The following is a 19675-nucleotide window of genomic DNA, read 5'->3' as shown; positions in this document are numbered from 1 at the left end:
TACTACCTACCTAAACAGTTTTGCTAATCAAATCGACTGCTTTATGGAAACGAACACCGTTTCACTGAACTGTAACTATATATGGTTAAAATGACTTCACAGGCACGATTGTCTCTGTATCCAATTCGATCTGTGCCAGGGTCCCAAACATGGAACAATTGCGTTCTCACTGATCAAAATGAACCAGACAAGTGTTCACAAAGCTTTGTGAAGGTGAAAACGCCCTTAGACTCAAGTCAATAGGTGATGGCGACGAGGAAAAACTCCAAGACATCATAAGTAAGAATTAAGGGGAAAAAAAAGAAACCGATCAACATCAAAAGATAGCTGGGACTATAAATCATTCAACAATCTTTGTATACTATGATAATCTAACACTACTGAGTGTGTTCAGTATGAGCAGTATAGTCTGTGCTACAGTTCTCATGTACAAGTCATACAGACATGATTATCCACTGAACAAAAGGGTTAGACTGGGGCATAGCTTATACACACGCCACGATCATTAGGACGCCAGCAACGTCTGTTCTCTGACAACAATGGAAAGAGGAAATATGAATGCAAATGATGAAAAGCAGTAGAGTCATTGAGGATAAAGCTTTTTAGTGACTTGTGCCTATGGCAGAGGCAATTCCTCAGCGTTTAACAGCAGGCGTTTTACAAGGCGCAGTCTCTGAGAATGGCATGTTCCCACTTAGCACCATTTGTCTCGGTGGGTGAAGAAACGTGGTGACCCAACTGCAGACGGTCCCCTCAGGGCCTTTCCTTTGTCCAAAAGTGATCCTGACTATAGGTGACGGTTAACCTGGAGTCTGGGTTCCGGGAAGCCGAATATGTAGCAGCATTCAAGATGGGCAGCTTTGCATTTAAATAATCAATAAGACACGAATGCAGCAGTCAAGCTTTTTACGACAGAGGAAGACTCATAAATCAGGGGACAGCTTCTACGTTTTCTTTTTTTTCTTTTAAGCTGCACTTGACAGAGCATGTCCTTTTTTTGGTTTGGCATCTCATCTCTAACTGGTGTTTATTCTCTCAACCCCAGCAAAAAATAAATAAATAAATAAATCTCTAAAAAAAAAAAATAATAATAATCAAATCAATCATCGGGCAAAAATCTGCCAGCACAGGATGTCTCGATGGAGTCTGTGAATGAAGTACGAATGAAATAAACAGCCTGGATTTAAATAACCAAACACTGATCCAGTGTTAATTACGATCACAGTATTTACACCATGTCTAATCGAATTGTCAAGAAAGGAAATATGAGTCTGGGCTCGTTTCAGACAGCTTTAACCAACACATACATACTTGTGTTTATAAAAAAAAAAAAAAAAAAAAAAACACCCCCATCTTCAGGTCTCTCTCTCACGCTCTCCCTCCCTGAAAACAAAGATGACATTCTCCTCGATGGTGCCACACTGCCACCTTCTGGAGCATGGCTATAATGTTGCAGTATACAACGGCTTTTAACCCTCGTTTAATTCCCAGCATCAGAACAAACACCACCCACTTTGACCGTTTCAAGACATTTATTCATGTCTCCATTATCTCTGTCTGTTCTCCCAAGCACTCTAGTAAAAGTGCACGGACTGAGAAGCGAAATCCAATTTCATGTCATGTGACTTTTTTTTTTAACCCACCGCTGGTCATTATAGAGACGTACAAACAGATCCTTCCGGTGTGAGAGGCTGCGTCTGTCAATCAAAGCCATTAATAAAAGCAGACTGACATCACGGAGCAAACCTCATTTGTTTGTCTGCCTCCTGTCCCCTTTTCCTAAGCTCCAACAACAAAGCTGCTAATTAGGTTCTTGCAAACCGAACGCCGGCAATAAACGCACTGTTTTCCGCAGAGGCCAAGCCGCAAGCATGCGAGGCTTAAGAGTGTACTGTAATTACTACTGCTGATAAATCCGGTTAATGAAAAAGAGCCAGGCCAGAAGCTCAAGGGAGAGACGGAGAAAAGGAAGAGTGCTACTGGTGGCAAAGTCAGACGAGTCATATGTCAAGCAGGATTTTGAAATCATGGGACCTGCGAGTTTCGCCTTTTTATTCTTTTTGTGTGACCACTTGTGTATTGTGCAACCAGTAAGGGCTGTAATATCACTGTGAATCCAGCACTAATACCCTATTCAGCGGGACAGTGGTGGCTCAGTGCGAGTTACTGATCGGAAGGTCGGTGGTTCGAGTCCCAGCTTTGCCAGGCGGACACTGTTGGACCCTTGAGCAAGGCCCTTAAACCCATCTGCTCCAGGGGCGCGGCATAATAGTTGACCCTGCCCTCTGACCCCAGCCTTCTAACAAAAAGCTGGGATATGCAAAGAACAAAGAATTTTACTGTGCAGTAACATAAGTGACAAAGACTGAACTTGAAATTAATCTTTTTTAAACCGAACAATGGAAACGTTAAGTAGACCATCCATGGCAGATTATACAGCATTCTGTAAATCAAAATAAGCCCTATTGCTAAATTAAATATGTTTCATTGTATCCACATAGTGTACTGAAAATGTCCATACACTCCAAAAGCATCCAAACACTTAGATTTTTATTGAATCAAACATTATTCACAAAACATTCTCTACTTAACTGCCACCTCATTATGACTAACTTGTGTTAACATACCAGTTTTGTTTTGTTTATCCGTTCCCTACATTTGCCATATCAGCTTCACAGGCTATTTCATGGCAGATACATTAAACATTCAACCAATATAATATTAAGTTATAAATGTAATGTAAGGGATCTAAAAGTAAGTAAAATAAAGTTTTAAAATAAAATAAAGATAAATAAATACAGATCACATTACAGGGCTCGAAATTAACTTTATTTGGTAGCACTGGTGCTCCCAACTTCAAAAATTTAGGAGCACCCACCAAAAATTAATGAGCACCACAACTATAAATTGTATATTTTATATACAAAAACAGATTTCTTTAATTTGAATCTAAACATGAACTACTGTTGGGTATCACACAACAGCTCAATGCCTATTGCTCCTATATAAAGGAGCCAAAAAGATCGCTGTCTGATATAAAGCACAGTTGTTTAGGTTCTGTCACCTGACAAAACAGGATAAACACATGCCATTTAAACAGCAATCATTTTATTTCACTTTTTCTGAGTCTTAGTGTGCAAATCTCGAATCAAATCATTAATGTTTGCCAAGTCAGTGAATGCATTTTAAAAATTATTTGTGCGAAGCGGATTGTCTATTGGTGAACTGTCAACAAAATTCTAGCCATGGCAATATTACTATGTAGCACATCAATTTCTTTCACAAGACTGATTTCTGACAAATAGTCGTCATTAGATTAGGAGAACTGACAGGGATGATATTTATACTTTTACATTTAGCTGTTTAATCTGCTGTTAGTTTTAAGTCTGTATTCACAGACTATAGCCTGTCCTGCTATAATGAATGTGCGTCAAAGCGGTAAAAAAATAAAAATAATAAAACTAGCATTAACGTTAACTGTTGTCGTTACTTTGATGGACTTTGATAGATTTACTAGCGAACTTAAAGTGACTTACACTTTTCTTTTTAAAAAAAAAAGCTCCTTATATGTCCAGCTTTTTTTTCTTTTATTGCTGCCGCCATCCTCACATGTACGTCACCCAACACACCTTCTTGCAAGGAAAAGTGCACTTTATTTGGCGCTGCTTGTATCTGAACACAGCCATAGGCTCTCACATGATAGCAGAGAAAGGCACAGCCAATCATAATGTTCATGTGTGTTTTGGGGGTGGGAGGACTCAAGGAGAGAATGTGATATATCCCTTTCTGCGTGTCTAGGTTAATGCACGATTTTTTTTTTTTAAAGTGGATTAAATTATTGGTGGGGACATTTTAATGGTCGGAGGATATTGGTGGGGACACATCCCCTCCGTCCACCCTAAATCTACACCCCTGGCAATAACGTTCTTTTCATGCAACATGGGTTTAAATTTTGTAAAGGCAAGCTCTTTTTTGGCGATAGTGTATGCCGTGTTAAATCAGTTCTGCTAACTGCGCGGAACGCCTGGCAGTATCCTGACGATTAAAAGCCTCAACGATCGAACCTGTTGAAACTAAACTTTTTGCTACACACTTGTCCCTACATTTCTTGTGTTTGACACTCTCACCGTGTTTGACCAAGCTCTCGAGCTTAAAGTGCGTAGATTCAGTGGTGAACGCTGTATTACCTGCAAACTCCGTCCCACAGGTTTTATAGTGAATGCAGTGCATAGAGCCATTTTCATAGCGGAGCCACTCGAGGTCTTTCAGCCATTCCCTCCGAAAACTGTACAACTCCTTTTCGGCTGGTGAATCAACATTCACTACATCAGGCCTCCGAGTGGCGCAGTGGTAAAGCGCTCGCCCTATCATCCGGAGGTCGCTGGTTCGAACCCCGGGTGATGCTGTTTTCCTCTCACAGCCGGAGGCACAGAGAGAGCTGATTGGCCGAGCTCTCTCAGGGGGGAGGGATGAGAGGTACTTGCGCTCCCACATTAGTCACGGCGCTACAGCCAATCAGGGGCGTCTGTGAGCTCGCGCACACGGAAGGAGCGGCTAGCGCTTTCCTCCGAGTGTGTTACTTTGCCCCTAACGGTGCGTGAGCGAGCAGTTCGAAAAGATGCGGTCGGCTCGCGTCACGTGGTTCGGAGGAAACACAGGATAGCTTTCGTCCTCCCGACTGAGTGGTTGTAGTAGCCTTGATGTGTGTGGGAGCCCCCTAGTGACGGGGAGTAATTGGCCACGACTAGATTGGGGAGAAAATCGGGGAAAAAAGAATTGGACAGGACTAAATTTATAAAAAAAAATAAAAAAAAAACAACATTTACTACATCACTATCACCAGCGCCATTATTTGTAACGTTATGTGGTTTGCAAAATAAATCAGTCAGTGTTCTTTTCATTTTCCCTCTTCTTCACCTCTTTAAATTGAAATTTCCCCGCTGTAGTTAGCGCCATCACCTGACTGAATGATTGACAGCTACTGTATTATTAACCAATCTAAAATCTCAACGGCAGAACGTCATCGTATCAGCATTCAGCGCACAGAACACATACATACTGTTAACATATTAATCTGTTTAATTTGTAGAGAAATTAAAATAGGTCGCACGGCAACAATTACATGCACTCGCACCAATGCTCCCAAATATATTTTGAGGTCGCATAGATGAAATTTCGGGAGCATATGCGACCAAAATGGTCGCAATTTCGAGCCCTGCATTATATAACATGGCCTTGGCCAGAAGTACAAGATTTTATACAGGGTTCTTTAGATGCACTTTTGCTAGAAATTGCAAAAGTTTTTTCTGGTTTCATCTTGCAAAATAAGTTTTTTAAAGTTTGTTCTGGTAAAAATCATTGTTTTTTGTTCCCTACATATGAAGACTTTTGTGATAATTTGTTTATATATAGCACCAGGAAACCTTGGAAGATCTCCTCAAACCCAAATGCTCCAAGTGATATCAAATACAGCTTTAGCTTCCACTATAAACCATGGACAAGAAGCCTCACACCCAATTATACACTATGGGCAATCTGCAAACACCAATCGATCTTCTCTACCTTTCTGTGGACTGGAGAAAGAAACTGGAGAACCCTATGAAAACTAGACTCCAGACACACAAAACAGACCCAAGATTCAAGGACCTGACCAAGAAGGTGCAAAGCAAAAGTGCTAACCACTGCCTCCGTAATAACATTTCATAAAACGTTTTATACTGCCATACTAAAATTATGGCCCATTCATACCCATATAAACTCCTTTACAACCAAAGACCATCGTCATATGTTTGAATCCATGAATCACTCTGAAACATATGGGACCAGTTAATCATGTGGAGAGAAACTAGCAATTTTTACAGTCACATTTGGTCATACTAATGCACACAGAACGTCCAATCCTTATGGTACAATTTCCTGATGGTAATCAGTAGAATGTACAGCTTTAAAACAATTACTTAAATATTGTTTTAAAAACCTTGTCAACTAAGTATGAACAGTATTGGTAACTTCTTCCTTTTACTCAGCTACAACTAGAAAAGTTGCGTACTGTTTACCTCAAATATATTTCCATTGAAAGCGATTGTTACACGTTACATTTTGCACGTTTAAACTAAACTTGGCATATCAAGTCTTTCTTCTTAAAAACTGATACAGAAGCAGCAACATCACCGTCTGCCAGCTATCCCACCTAAATAAAATATAATAAAAAAAATAAATAAAATTTTGGTTATGATTCTAATATGATCCGCGTATCGCGACATTGACTTCATAATCGATTTTGAACCAGAATTGGCTATTTTTCAGCCTCATCACTTTGGGTGGGAAAACTATGTTCATGTACAATCAGTGGTAAAAGCTGTTGAACGAAACTAAGGTATAAATCTTATGTGGTATAAACTTTTAAGGTTCAAGGTCATAAAACTGTAACTAATCAGGATATTTATAAAATCGTGATACAAAATCGCAATGCAAATCAAATCGACACCTAGGTATCGTGATATCGTATCGGGCGGTGACTTGATTCCCATTTCTATAACTGATTAGGGAGAGATTGTTTGCTTTCCCACCGACACACCTGATCATGCGCCAGGTGACTAAAATCAAAAGTGGATAAAGCTGCTGACGGCGGCCAAACTGAAACCAGCACCTCCACTGCCACCACTGACGACCACCAACAGCCTGACTACAAATGTCAAATTAAGAGCTTTTCATAAATGTTTTTTCATAATGGCAAAAAAAAAAAAATTCACAAGGGATTCAGAAGTCCTCATTGACATTTCCTTGAAGACTTTCAGTCATCCAGGTGTTGTTATCTGAAAGTTCAATCATGTTAGCTTTGCTTAGTTTTAAGTGGAAAATCCTTCCCTCAGCATAGGTGAAGATCTTTGGCACATCCTGTATGCTATTTTTAATGCCATCCTTTAATTCATCTTCAGGAAGATCGAGACTTTCACAGATCCACCATGAAAAGCCATACCTAAGCCAGTACTCGTACATTCTCTGGTCGTTACATTTTAACGACTCTCCCTAATCTCCATCTATTACTGGTTTAACAACTCTCTCTCCCTTTCCTACACTCTAATGACTCTCTTCTACTCTCACCTTCTCCACTATTCACCTAATGAGCCCATTAAGGAAGGGGATCATGACCCTGGAAGATACAAATGTATGGAATCCTACCGACTGTCCTCAGACTGATGATCAGAGAAACGTTTCGACCCAACAAGAAAGATATCCCAGTTGTCATGACTCAAGAAAAAGAAGGAAAACAAATTTTGCCATGATTTTCTGGCTACTGAGAAATAATACAAGCTCATACATTCAACACATTTGAAAGCAAGTACTTTTATTCAACTTCTAATGGAGTGATATTTGATCTAGGGTATCCCTCAAGTGTGTACTTTGTCCACCGCTGATCTTTTTCAATGTGCTTTTCCTGTAAAAAATACACTAGAAAAAATGTGAAATCTGGATTTTGAGACAAAAGTTACACTTAAGTAAAATAATTATCCGCACTCCATTTATATTAAAGTTTCTGTTGGTCGCAACATCACAACGTTTTCCGCTCAAGGCTACCATCTTCCCAGAACGCCTTACATCAGTTAATTTGTAATTGCGGTGCGAGCAAGAATGGACTCCCCACTAATCTCAATCCATCAGACTATTACCTTTTTGGTCCCCTGCAAGCAGCTGTACGAGGACGAAGATTCACTTTAAATGAAGTGAAGACAGCAATGCATTCATGGCTCACAGCTCAGAATAAAACATTTTTCAATGAGGGAATACGAAGCTTGTCGACAAGGTGTATTGAATAGCAAGAAGATTATGTCAGAAAATTTATGTATTCATGTTTTGTAAAGCTTAAAAATATATTCTACACTCAAGAGTGCAGATCATTTTTGACTTTCAACATAAATCACACATAAAAACTATAGAACTGAAACGAAGAAAAAAAAAATTATATTATATTATATATATATATATATATATATATATATATATATATATATATATATATATATATAGAGTACAGCAAGCTTTAGAGAATGCTCAGGTGTCCCTATCCGCTTCATCTGCAGCATATTTGATTACTATGGAGAATAGGTTCAATGTTTCCCTGTACGAGGATTATAAAAAAAAAATTTAAAAAAAAGGCACAAAAACTAGCTTCCTTAAGGAGGGGGGGGGGGGGGGGGGGTATGATAAAATCTGTTCAAAACTCAGAGCTGAAAGTAAACAAGTGCGTCGGTTTTCTGCCTGATCAAGCGTGAACAGCAACAAAACATTGCAGAGTACAGTTAGAAGCGCTGGAACGTTGAAGGAGATGGCATGGGAACAGCTTTGTAAGACATCGTTCACGTTTTTCTTATCCTAAGACCTTTAACTTTTGGTGAATACAACAGTTATTGTGAAATTGGTGCAGTTTTGATTTGCAACTTTTTACGGATTTTAACCTTGCTGAACTGATTTCTGTTATCAGAGCTCTGACATCAAGAAGTTTTGCTTTCTCAGGGCGCAAAAACACGTCAAACGTTTTGTGCGTGGTCACTGTGTGCATGATGCAGACGTAAATCGAATTTAAAAAAAATCTAGAGTAGATCTGATATTTCTGCTCACAATATTAAAAACCAAGAAGCACACAGTATTGAATATCAGGTAGTTAATCTTTTAACCTGACGCGACGGCATGAGCAGGAGATAACGGAGAAAAGGAGGCAAGAAATGAGAAGAGTGATGAGAAAGAGCAGGGCGAGGAGAGATCTCTGCGGGAAAAGTAGGGCAGGAACACTGCAAAAATGAGATCCAAGGAAGTGATCTTTAATCTAGTAAAATTATCTACAATTTCTTAAAATAGGATTACTAAGATTGTTAGCGCATTTTTAGAGGAATTTAAAGCAAAACTTTGTTCTATTGGCTTAGAATTTTTCACATTTTAGTTAAAAAAGGAAATTTAGAGAATAAAATTTTTCCTTAAAAGTTTTGACTTGATTATTAATAATCTTAATCTTATATATAATCTTATCTATACATTACATAGAACATCTAAACATAACAGTATATATCTAATAGAATGTAGTATCACATTTTATAATGTTTTAATTAATAATGATAAAATGATATACTACAAATATATTAATTATAATATTAGCTATATTATATTAGCTATAATACAATATGAACCATGTTATAAATCTGATATGACATTTGATATAACATAACCCAACATAATTATATATATATAATGTTATATATCTTACAAATAATATAATTCTGTATAATATAATCTATGTTAATTATAATCTAATTTTCTATACAATAATCCTCTACATCTTAGATACAGTGGAATCTCGGATTACGAGTAACGCGGTTTACGAGTGTTCCGCAAGACGAGCAACGATTTTTAATAATTTTTGACTTGAAAAACGAACTTTGTCTTAATTTACGAGCACCGAGTATCATGTTTCACACATGCGCTTCTTGTTTTGACACCGAATACTAACGGGATCACTACTGTAAAGTAAAACAACGAAAAACAAATTAAACAGCTCCTCACCTTTGTTGCGACAGAGACAGAAAACAGTTGCGACAGAGAAGAGTTTCTGTGTTTATTTGGCAACCTGAGAGAAGGGGAGCTGTAAAGCCGAGACCTATCGTTTCCCCTGCTGGGTCTTAGTGCTTGCAGTGTTTTTGAGTGTGCGTGTTTGTGTCTGTGTAAGGCAGAGAATGTGTGTGTTTGTTTGGCAACCTGAGAGAAAGGGGCTGTAAACGCGAGCGAGCCCCCCTTCAGCCCCCCTCCTCTCAGGTTGCCAAACAAACACACAGACTCCTCTCTGTCGCAATTGTTTTCAAAGGTGAGGAGCTGATAAATTTTTTGTTGTTGTTTTACAGCAGTGATCCTGTTAGTATGCGCTCACATGAGTGTGACTAGGGATGTTCCTTGCTAATTTTTAAACGGTCTACCCGTTAATTTGAGTGTGTGTGTGTGTGTGTGTGTGTGTGTGTGTGTGTGTGTGTGTGTGTGTGTGTGTGTGTGTACGCACATTTTACACACACACACCCACCCTGCGTGCACAAACGAAAACACTTGTCGGATTTATTTTTACATTTTTTTAAGGTAAAGTACAGGTTAATTTGTTTTATTTTTACTTTATATTGTGTATTAATTATATTTATGTATTATTTTTTTTGCGCTGTAGAACAAATAATTTAAGTTTCCATTATTTCCTATGGGAAAATTAAATTTGGTTTACGAGCCCGCTTCCGGAACGAATTATGCTCGTAATCCGAGGTTCCACTGTATATGTAATATAATTTTAAATTATACAATATATATATAAAACATGTCTCATAACATCCAATATTATAATGAAAAAATATTAACAGAATAATATCAAATATAATCCAAAATAATGTGAGATTATATAAAAAAAAAATTATATATTTATAATATAATCTTATCTTTGGTTTGCTGTAATATTAATTTAAGTGTTTTGCCAAGATTTCATTTCTTTTTAAGACTAGGTGACACCAGGCCCACTGATCCTGCTCAGATTGTCGAAATCTGTAAATTATTTAATTTATACACTTGTTATATTTGTGTCTGTAAATATGAGGTTTCATTTTAACAGAGTTGCGATTCAAGTGCATTTCTTAAGTGCAACACTAACAGTCTGCTGACGGATTCAGTAGGTATTCCCTTTTCCCACTTAAATTTAAGTTCTGGTTATCAAGTGAAACTTGATGCCTCTCTGATCTTGACCTACTTTCAGCACCAGACTTGCTATCAGAGTTCACACACTTTTTGATCAATAAATTTCCATGATTTTTTTTTTCACTTAGCCAAGACTTCAGAGCAAGACTTCAAAACAAGTTTTTTTTTTTTTTTTTTTATTTCCACCCAATCAGGAAACGTGGCGTGAGGTGCTATGAGATGAGTTCCTTACTGCCACCAGTACAAAGATGTACATCGTGTAAAATAACCAACCAGGCAGTCATTCTATGTATATGGTCAAACATCACATCCATACTACAGGAAATAAAATATATGAAAAATTTGAAAAAATAAAAAATAAAATTAACTGCAGGTAGACAGAAGGTGACAGTGAATAATGCATGTGTTGTCCATTTTTATTTTAACAGTAAGAAAGGAAAATATAAATATTTTGATGCTAGATGCTTGCCAAGGAAGCAACTATATCTGTAGTTGTTACAAACATTTATGGTTTACAAAAGTTTCTTAGTAAACTACTTTTAATTTGACAAAACTTGAACGTCTCTTTACATTTGCTCAACGTTTTAAAAAGGTAACGATTACAAAACCATTAAAGACTGACAGACTACATGGTTAAGTTACATTCGTTAGGGCGCTAGGCATCACTGTACATAAATTGCCACATAGAAGGATCACAACACTGAATTAGAGCGGCAACTAACGATTATTTTGATAATCGATTAGTTGGGCGATTATGTTTTCGATTAATCGGATAAAACCTAAACGCTTCTTTAATTTGATATTTTGCTTATAACTATAAAAAATTTTAAAAAACATAAACCAGGGTATTTATGTATAAAAATAAACTTTTAAAAATGCAAAAGCCACATAGAGTTTAATAATCTTTAATTTTGACATTTTAAACCTTAAATGAAATGTAGTATATAACATATACAGTATAGTTATATAAATACACTGATGTATTCAGTTGATAAGATATAAACAGCTAAAATAATGTAATTTTGTATGATAAAATGTATGTATAAGTAAAACCACAGTAAATTACAAGTTAACTTTGTAGTGGACTATAAAAAAAACTGTAGAAATGCAAAAAGCTAATAGTCACAAATATACTGTTATTTGCATTCGCTGAAAACCACAACAATCACTAAATGTAATATTCTACTGTTATTCGCAAAACGTTAGAAATAGCATGACTAACCAGAGTTATTTTGCATATATAAGTACATAAGAATTAGGAGTGTTAACTGAACTTAGCTGCACATGCGCAGTGCTGCAGATGGAGTAAACTGATCTGAGTTTTCCTTCTAACCAGATGAATATTTTTATATTATTTGTCAGCAATACGAGCCCATGGGTCGAGTCGAAACTTATGACGAGGCCTAGATGTTGCCTGAACTTTTTTTCTCTCCACTGTGCCTGTTAGCAGCGTATATGCCTTCTATCGAGTTAGATAAACAATCTCCGCTGCCTCAGTTGGTCGTATTCCCCCCTCTAGCTTGCCGCCCCCACAGGCCACAGTCTCTACGGGTCAGCTGCAACTCATCAAAATGAAAGCGCTTGCTCTGGGAAAGGGACGAGGTGAAGGAGAAGACTTGACGGGCTCCGGTCCGCCGTTCCGAGGGGCATTAATAAATGCGGCGGTTTCCAAGCGACCGGTGAGGGTGGAGGCGATCTGTTCGCTCATTATGATACAAGTCTATAACTTTTTTTTTTCAGCTTGTATAGTTCAAGGACTCTCTCGGCGCTTACGAGGGCTGTTTAAATACTTATCAGGCTCCATCATTTGTCCAGGCACAGCTCAGGCTTAAATGCAAACGGACGCCAAAAGAGCACTAACGAACGACGGGAGTTGGAGAACCATATTGTTAAACATCTCGTTAATCAACGGCGATTAAAATTTAATTACGTTTTCTATAGTCCAACATCCACCTATAGACATTCACAGCCTTTTTACAGCAGCTCCAGTGGAGAGATGTGTCAAAGCACAGGAGCATGAGAAACTCGGAGTGTTAATAAGAGTCTTGAGACGTCCTCCATCTTGCCTAGAGCCAGGTTCATCGGGTGTGTGCTATATATGGATTTGCTCCGTGTGTGTACCTCCGGTCCTAAATACGAGCTTGACAGAAACATCAATCAAACCACTCGAATAATAATACTCTATTGAACAGTGAAGAATTACTTTAGAATGTGCTGCTTTGCCTGAATGCATTATTAAATATATAATTCTTATAGAATCAAGAGTGGAGTATAGAACCATCGAATACGATACGCTGTATTATGAATATGTTTGGCAATAAATCATATAAAATCAAGTTGCATCAAAAGCTGTACTGAAAAAGTAACTATCTTAAATCCGAGATTAGCAAAATAACACACTCTTCCTTAACTGAGTGGCTAACATGCTGTTAGCTTGGAGTGGGGGGTGGGGTGAATTAAAATAACTAAAATCAATGAGTCAGGTTTTTTTTTTTTTATTATTCAGAATCAATTTACACTTGATAAATTATTTAGGTAAACCTAAAAATTAAAAAATCCCAAAAATGTATATCCTTAAGAACAAACTGCTTGAATCTTCAGTAAATACTTTTTGTGTTTTACAAGGGTATTGCTTCTTCTTCCAGTTTATAGTGGTTAGCGCAACATCACCACCTACTGAACTGGACTGTGTACTAGAAAATATACAGGAAAAAAAAAAAAAATACGATAAAGTAGTGGTTAGCACTGTCGCCTTGCACCTCCAAGGTCCGGGTTTAATTCCAGTCTCTGCATGCATAGAGTTTGCATGTTCTCCCTGTAATTTGTGGGTTTCCTCCGGGTACTCCAGTTTCCTCCCACCGTCCAAAAGATATGCAGGTTAGACTAATTGGCGTTCTCAAATTGACTGTAGTGTGTGTGAATAAGTGCATGATTGTGTGTGTGAATAAGTGCATGATTGTGTGTGTGAATAAGTGCATGATTGTGTTTATGCCCTGCGATGGACTGCAGGGTACACCGTGTCCAGGGTGTACCCTGCCTCGTGCCCTACGCCTTCTGGGATAGGTTTCAGGTACCTGAGACTCTGAATACAGGATAAAGCAGTATAGAAGCTGAGTGTGAGTAAATGAAGTAAAATAAAATAGACATTAATCCTCTCTTAACCTTAATTTATGATTCCTCTTTACTTCTTTCTTAATTTTGCCCGAGAGTGGCTTCATTTTCTTCTTGATACCATCCCTGCTAATTTTCTTGGGACCCATGGTGCTGCGTTGTCACTAAATCTTGCACAAAAAATTTTTAAATCCTAAAATTCTATTTATTCGCATCTACGAATGTACATAATGCGAGGTCCAATCGTATCTAAAAAGTTCGTAACTCGATCGTGTTTAAATCGGGGACTTGGTGTACATTTATATATTTTTTATAATATTTTAATAAATCTTTTATTCAGACACTGCTTGTTTTTGCTGTATCGACTAAACTATCGTATAAAATTTTTACAAATTATACACTTGAATGTGGGGATTTACAGCAGGGTGCCGTCTACATAAAAATATGAACTAAACGCAATGACTGCACAGCTCTATAGCACATAGTGCATTATCGCAATGATTTCCCCTCCTCTCTGTGTTTTTTCTCCCTCAGAAGCAGCGTGGCCTCAGCCCATTATATTTTTAATAATGCCCCATCGCTTTGCTCTCTCTCCAGCCTGAGGCACGGCCCGTCTCCCTGGCTATACCTGCATGTTCACACGCCATAAAACCCAAGCAAATAGAGCACGCTCTCACGCTCCATCTCTCTTCCCTCTCTCTTAACAAGCCCTTTCTTCCCATCATCCGTTCGGAAGCTGATGAGGCACTACTCTCTGGATAAGCTCGATAAAAAAAAAAAAAAAAAAAAAATGAAGTCCAATACAGGAGTTCAGCTGAATTACACCGCAATTCTTCATGCTTTTTATTGGCTCCATGGACAATGACATTTTTTTACTTTAGTGATCATCGAAAAGTTGGCAGGCTGCAAACATGGAAATGGCAGACAAAAGTCAGTGAATGTGGTAAAACACAAAAAAAAACGGTAAAAGACAACATACGAGCAGTCACGGCTGCCATATTTCACTACACTGAACTTTACCATATAAAAAGGTGACGCCGAAAGCAAAAGCAATAACTGACGCCTGCTTGAGTGCAGCCTGTGTTTCCTAAATACACTTGTCTTTAATCTCAGAAATTCACTTTACGTTTTGTGCATGTTTATTTTATTAATTAGTTTTAGATCCCTAAATTCATGAAATTAGGGATCTAAAACTAATTAATAAAATTAATAAACATGCACAAAACGTAAAGTGAATTTCTGAGATTAAAGACAAGTGTATTACAAAACAAAGCAAAGTTAAAGGCTTTGCGCAATTTACTTTTATACTCTCTAGGCTACCTTCACACCATGGCCCGTATTCACAAAGCTTCTTAGAATTCTCTTAGAAAGCTCCTATCTTGACTATAAAACCCTAGCTGGGAGTCTTAGATTAAAAGTGATTTAAAAAACTTTTCTTTTAGAAAAATTTTAAAGCAATTGAGTAAAAACCTTTATCTTAGTGAGGTATGGTTGACCCCATTGCCAAGGATGATGCAACAATTTAAGGACTGATTGGATAAAAAAAAAATTACTGACCTCTGTAAAGGTCTTTAAATGCATTCTTGGTAAAAATAGAATACATGATAATAGAATAGACAAAATCAATGTTTGTATATGAAGAAATTGTATAATCATGACTACAGGCCACTTATGCAAAGTTACTGTTGTAGGCTAAATCTTAAAGTTAATTAAAACAGCCAAATGTTGAAAATGTGTCTACTTTTGAACCTCCCTATTTCCACACAGTAGTTAAGTTCTTACATTTATTTACCATACTGATTTTATTACTTGATCCTTTTCAGATTGAAGGGAGCAAAATGGCTCACCGTTTTACCAATTTACATGATTGTAGGACAGTCTATTTAAGTTGCGCTTTTGGATGGTATGTAGCCAACAATCTTCTGGAAAATAGTAAAACAAGAAAATCAAATTGGACAGAAGAGCAGTGTTTACTTTAAGCTGTATGTTTAGAGAATTTCTTCTTTCCGCCATTTTGTTCTCTGCTATAGAAACTTAAGCCTCTTAAAAGTCCTCCTCTATACTCTTAATTTTTACCTTAGGGATAAGATGTTTCGTGAATAATTTTTCATCTTTACTAAGATTTAATGCTTAAATTTAAGATGAAATTCTAAGAAAAATGTTATAATTCTAAGAATTTTCTTAGAATTGTCACTAGGAGCAAGCTTAAAAAGCTTTGTGAATACGGGCCCAGATCTTTAAGAAAGCTACATTTAAAAAAAACCTTTTCAACTTTTTTTTTTTTTTTTTTTTTTAAAAAGGTCGCACATTTAGATTAGATGGGAAGACCTGGTCATTCAGTACATTCAGCTGACTTCATTTTATTGCCACTGAGCCTAGACCTAAGCAACTAAAGCAACTCCAGATCACAACATTGCTTCCAGAAGCTTGTACAGTGGCTTCAGGCACTTCCCTTTTTACCCTGACCCACCCTTCACTTTGGAATAGGCTCAATCTGGACTCAGACCACATGACCTTTTTTCATTGCTCCAAAGGGCAATCTCTATCTTCCTATAAGTCTCAATTGGTTTTCCTATGGACACAGCTTTTATTTTTTTATCCCAATTCTGCGAATTCTCGTCTCACTGTTACTATTAAAAACAGCCATATAATTTGGCATGTGGACACATGTATTTTCTGATAGACGTTTATATAGGTTTTTTTATTTTTTGCCCCACTTTTCTTCATGACGTTGTAGTGGTGTTACACTTTGGCCGATTTACTCTTCTGTTGTCTCCCCTTTTTGGCAAGCATGGGCTTATGTTCTGGCCTCGACTGGTGTTGGCAACTGTTTCTCTGAGGACTTGACAGTTCGATAGTTCAGGACTGGAACTTCCTTTTAAGTCTACCTGAGTCTTCAATAACTACTTGGACTCCATATTAACATCAGCTATTATAGCTGAACTGCCCGCCACCTAACACACTGTATAAATGCAGATCATTTACTGCTTTCTGTTTCACCCAAATGAGGATGGGTTCCTGTTGAGTCTGGTTCCTCTCAAGGTTTCTTACTTGCCACTGTCCCCCTGGGCTTGCTCACCAGGGACAACTGACCATTTTGATTCATACACATTCACATTTCATACAAACTTAATTCTTTTGATTGTGTAAAGCTGCTTTGCGGCAATGATAATTCAATAAAATTATTTGTATAGCGCTTTTAGCAATTATGTTCAAATTGTTGTGCCATAACTGTGTTAAAATTATTTTTGTTACAGAGCAATGTTATATAATGCAACTTGACCAAATATTTAAGTGATCTCCATTCTTCAGATGATAGGGCGAGCACTTCACTACTACGCCACTCAGGGGTCGCCAGTCATCTCCATGTATGTTTTTTTTTCTAGATTTTCTTTAATGATTTTGAAGGCTCAATGCAATCATTCCAGTTTTCAAAATGTGTTGACAGTAGATTAGAGGAGAGTATACTGGAAATACTATGTATACAGGGATGCATGTATGTTTATGTATAACTTAAACATGATGGAATCTGCTACTTCTAATTATGTGATAAGTATGAGATGTGAGACAGAATATTGAGATGTGAGACAGACGTTACAAACTTTCCAATTACATAAACTAAATCAGGGAAAATCTGAGGAATAGGAAAAAGTGAAATGTAATTTGGTGGGGGGAGAAATAAACAAACATTACACAGAAGTCAGATTAACTCTAAATTGGTTCTGCTTATGATAATTTGTGGCTTACCATATTGCTGTGGCTTTCTGGACAAAATAACTCAAGTTTTTCTTTTTATATGATCTCATATTGCCCACACTCAATCCTATCCCAATCTCAAAACCGTAGGAAAGCGTGGTTTATAAGGTTGCAGGGCATTGGTGGCAAACGTCTCCAATTGAGCTGGCAAGAACGTTTTTGACTCATACTGTGACTTCAGAAGCTCGTTTCCAACGCCAATTTAACCTAGAGCGTATGCCAAGCTGCTATAACAGGTCAATGCCCAAGTGTGCATAAAATAATAAGCGTTTATGCGAAAGAACAAGGGCGATTATCTTGACTTGAGCACAGGATATCAAACACAGGACTCGTGTTCTTGTGAATCAGGTCTGAAGAGTTTCTTCACAAGCGAGTCCTGCTTTCTTAAGTTTAGGAGGGGGTTTTCCTTGCTGTAACAAAAGTGCTTCAAAATCGCAAGGGCCTCGGGTAAGTAGGTGAGAAGCCGAATGAGATGTGCTGCGGTGCCGAACGAGACGAGGCGCTAGACTGTTCAAGAGCAGCGGGGCTCTAAAAGTGGAACTCACAAAGTGTTGGAGAGAGACAACAAATTGCTGAAAGATGTAAATAAAGGCAGCAGGAGTCTTTCCCCTTTCTTTCTCCCCATCTTAACTCCTGCTGGGTTAAGAATTCTTTTCAGGAAGAGTTAGTTTGCCCCCGAAGACTGCACAATAACCATGACATGCAGCCTTGAAGAAAATTATTTAATTATAAGGCTCAAAATATGGAGTGGCTGGACCACAATTGGACTTCTAGAAGGGTTCAAACAGCTTTGCTGCTAAAGCACTTTCTAGCAAACTTTAAACAATCAAAAAAAGAACTACAATTCATGACGTATCCAGTATCCTGTGATAGATACAAGAGAACAAAGCAAAACCCAAAAGCTACAGTACATTTTTAACAGAAAGAACCTGGATAGTACTAGATTTGGACTAGATCATGGTGTCGTTCCGAACGCCATCGAACGATGCTAATTAACCAATTTCACACTGACTGTTGGCATGTGAATCATTTTCTTCTTGTTCATATCGCAACGCCTTACAGCACAATAATGACTTTGCAAATGATGAGACACTGGTTTCCCTAAGACGGGACTTGCAATGTGTTTGCAGAAAGCATGTTTTCAGTTCCTTGTTAAATCTGTAGCCTGTAAAATTAATTGCTGAGCGAATTAAAGTTAAACTGGCAGTCTTGTGTAAAGCTGGAATGTGAGTGAGCGGCTAATTATTATATACTTGTAGAAAGCGCCTGGTACCTGCTCGATCGCTTAACGCTGAGTGTTATGGTCTAAAGAGAATGTTTTTGGCACTGTAGGAAATTTATATAAAAAGGTGAGCTTAGCTGGAAATTATGGCACTTTGAATGATTTCCTTTTTATTTAACATTTGTTTAGGTCAAGACGTCCTATGCATGCAGCAGTATGAGGCTAAAAAGGTATGCTATAATAGTGAATTTTTATTAACTTTTAAAAATGTCTTTTGAAAACATTACAGTACGTTCTTATATTGAAAACTATACCATATGGCCAAATGTATATTGATTTATCTGACCACCACACCCACAGAACATCACAATGTACGATACTGTGCTAAAGTCTTTAGACATATTTTGCTCAGACTCAGAATTTCTTGCATTTGCAATGTAATCTTAAGAAATAGTTGTCCAGGCATTTTCAGACCAGTCCCTGTACCTGAACAGTGACCTATGAATTAGTCGAGAATAAAAATCATCTAACTTCAGGCATGAACCAGTAAGAAACGGGTGCAGATGATGGCACAGACAAGAGAGGAAATGAGGTCGCTGCTGAAATTGTTACATAACCAATTTTTTAAATGCATCTTCAGGCACTTTGCAACCTGTCGCAATAAAACATTTGTTCCCGTTACTTTCATTTATCTGACATAAGTCAATTTTCTTAAATCTGAAGGAATGAGGGCCCAGCCACTGCAGTGCCAGTCCCAAGCTCAGACAAAACAGGAGGTTTGAACCAGGAAGGGCATCCGACAAAGCCTGTGCCAAGTTGTGTGTGGATCAGATGGTGTCCCCTTGATGGAAGGAAGACAACAACTTGAAGAAA

The 19675-nt window shown here is 37.7% G+C and overlaps 1 protein-coding gene and 1 long non-coding RNA gene across 2 annotated transcripts in view; one reads left to right on the top strand and one right to left on the bottom strand.

Annotated features, from left to right (window-relative positions):
• Positions 1-19675, bottom strand: part of eif3hb (eukaryotic translation initiation factor 3, subunit H, b) — a 91201-nt gene that overhangs the window by 46693 nt on the left and 24833 nt on the right. The window lies entirely within an intron of this gene.
• Positions 11988-19656, top strand: LOC128519010 (uncharacterized). Its single transcript, XR_008357805.1, has 3 exons — positions 11988-12392; positions 18992-19032; positions 19526-19656. It is a non-coding gene; the product is annotated as an uncharacterized LOC128519010 (long non-coding RNA).

Source organism: Clarias gariepinus, chromosome 3, assembly GCF_024256425.1.
Source record: "Clarias gariepinus isolate MV-2021 ecotype Netherlands chromosome 3, CGAR_prim_01v2, whole genome shotgun sequence".
Classification (NCBI taxonomy): domain Eukaryota; kingdom Metazoa; phylum Chordata; class Actinopteri; order Siluriformes; family Clariidae; genus Clarias; species Clarias gariepinus.
Note: the sequence above shows the minus strand (reverse complement) of the source record. Positions and strands in the feature narration are given on the sequence as shown.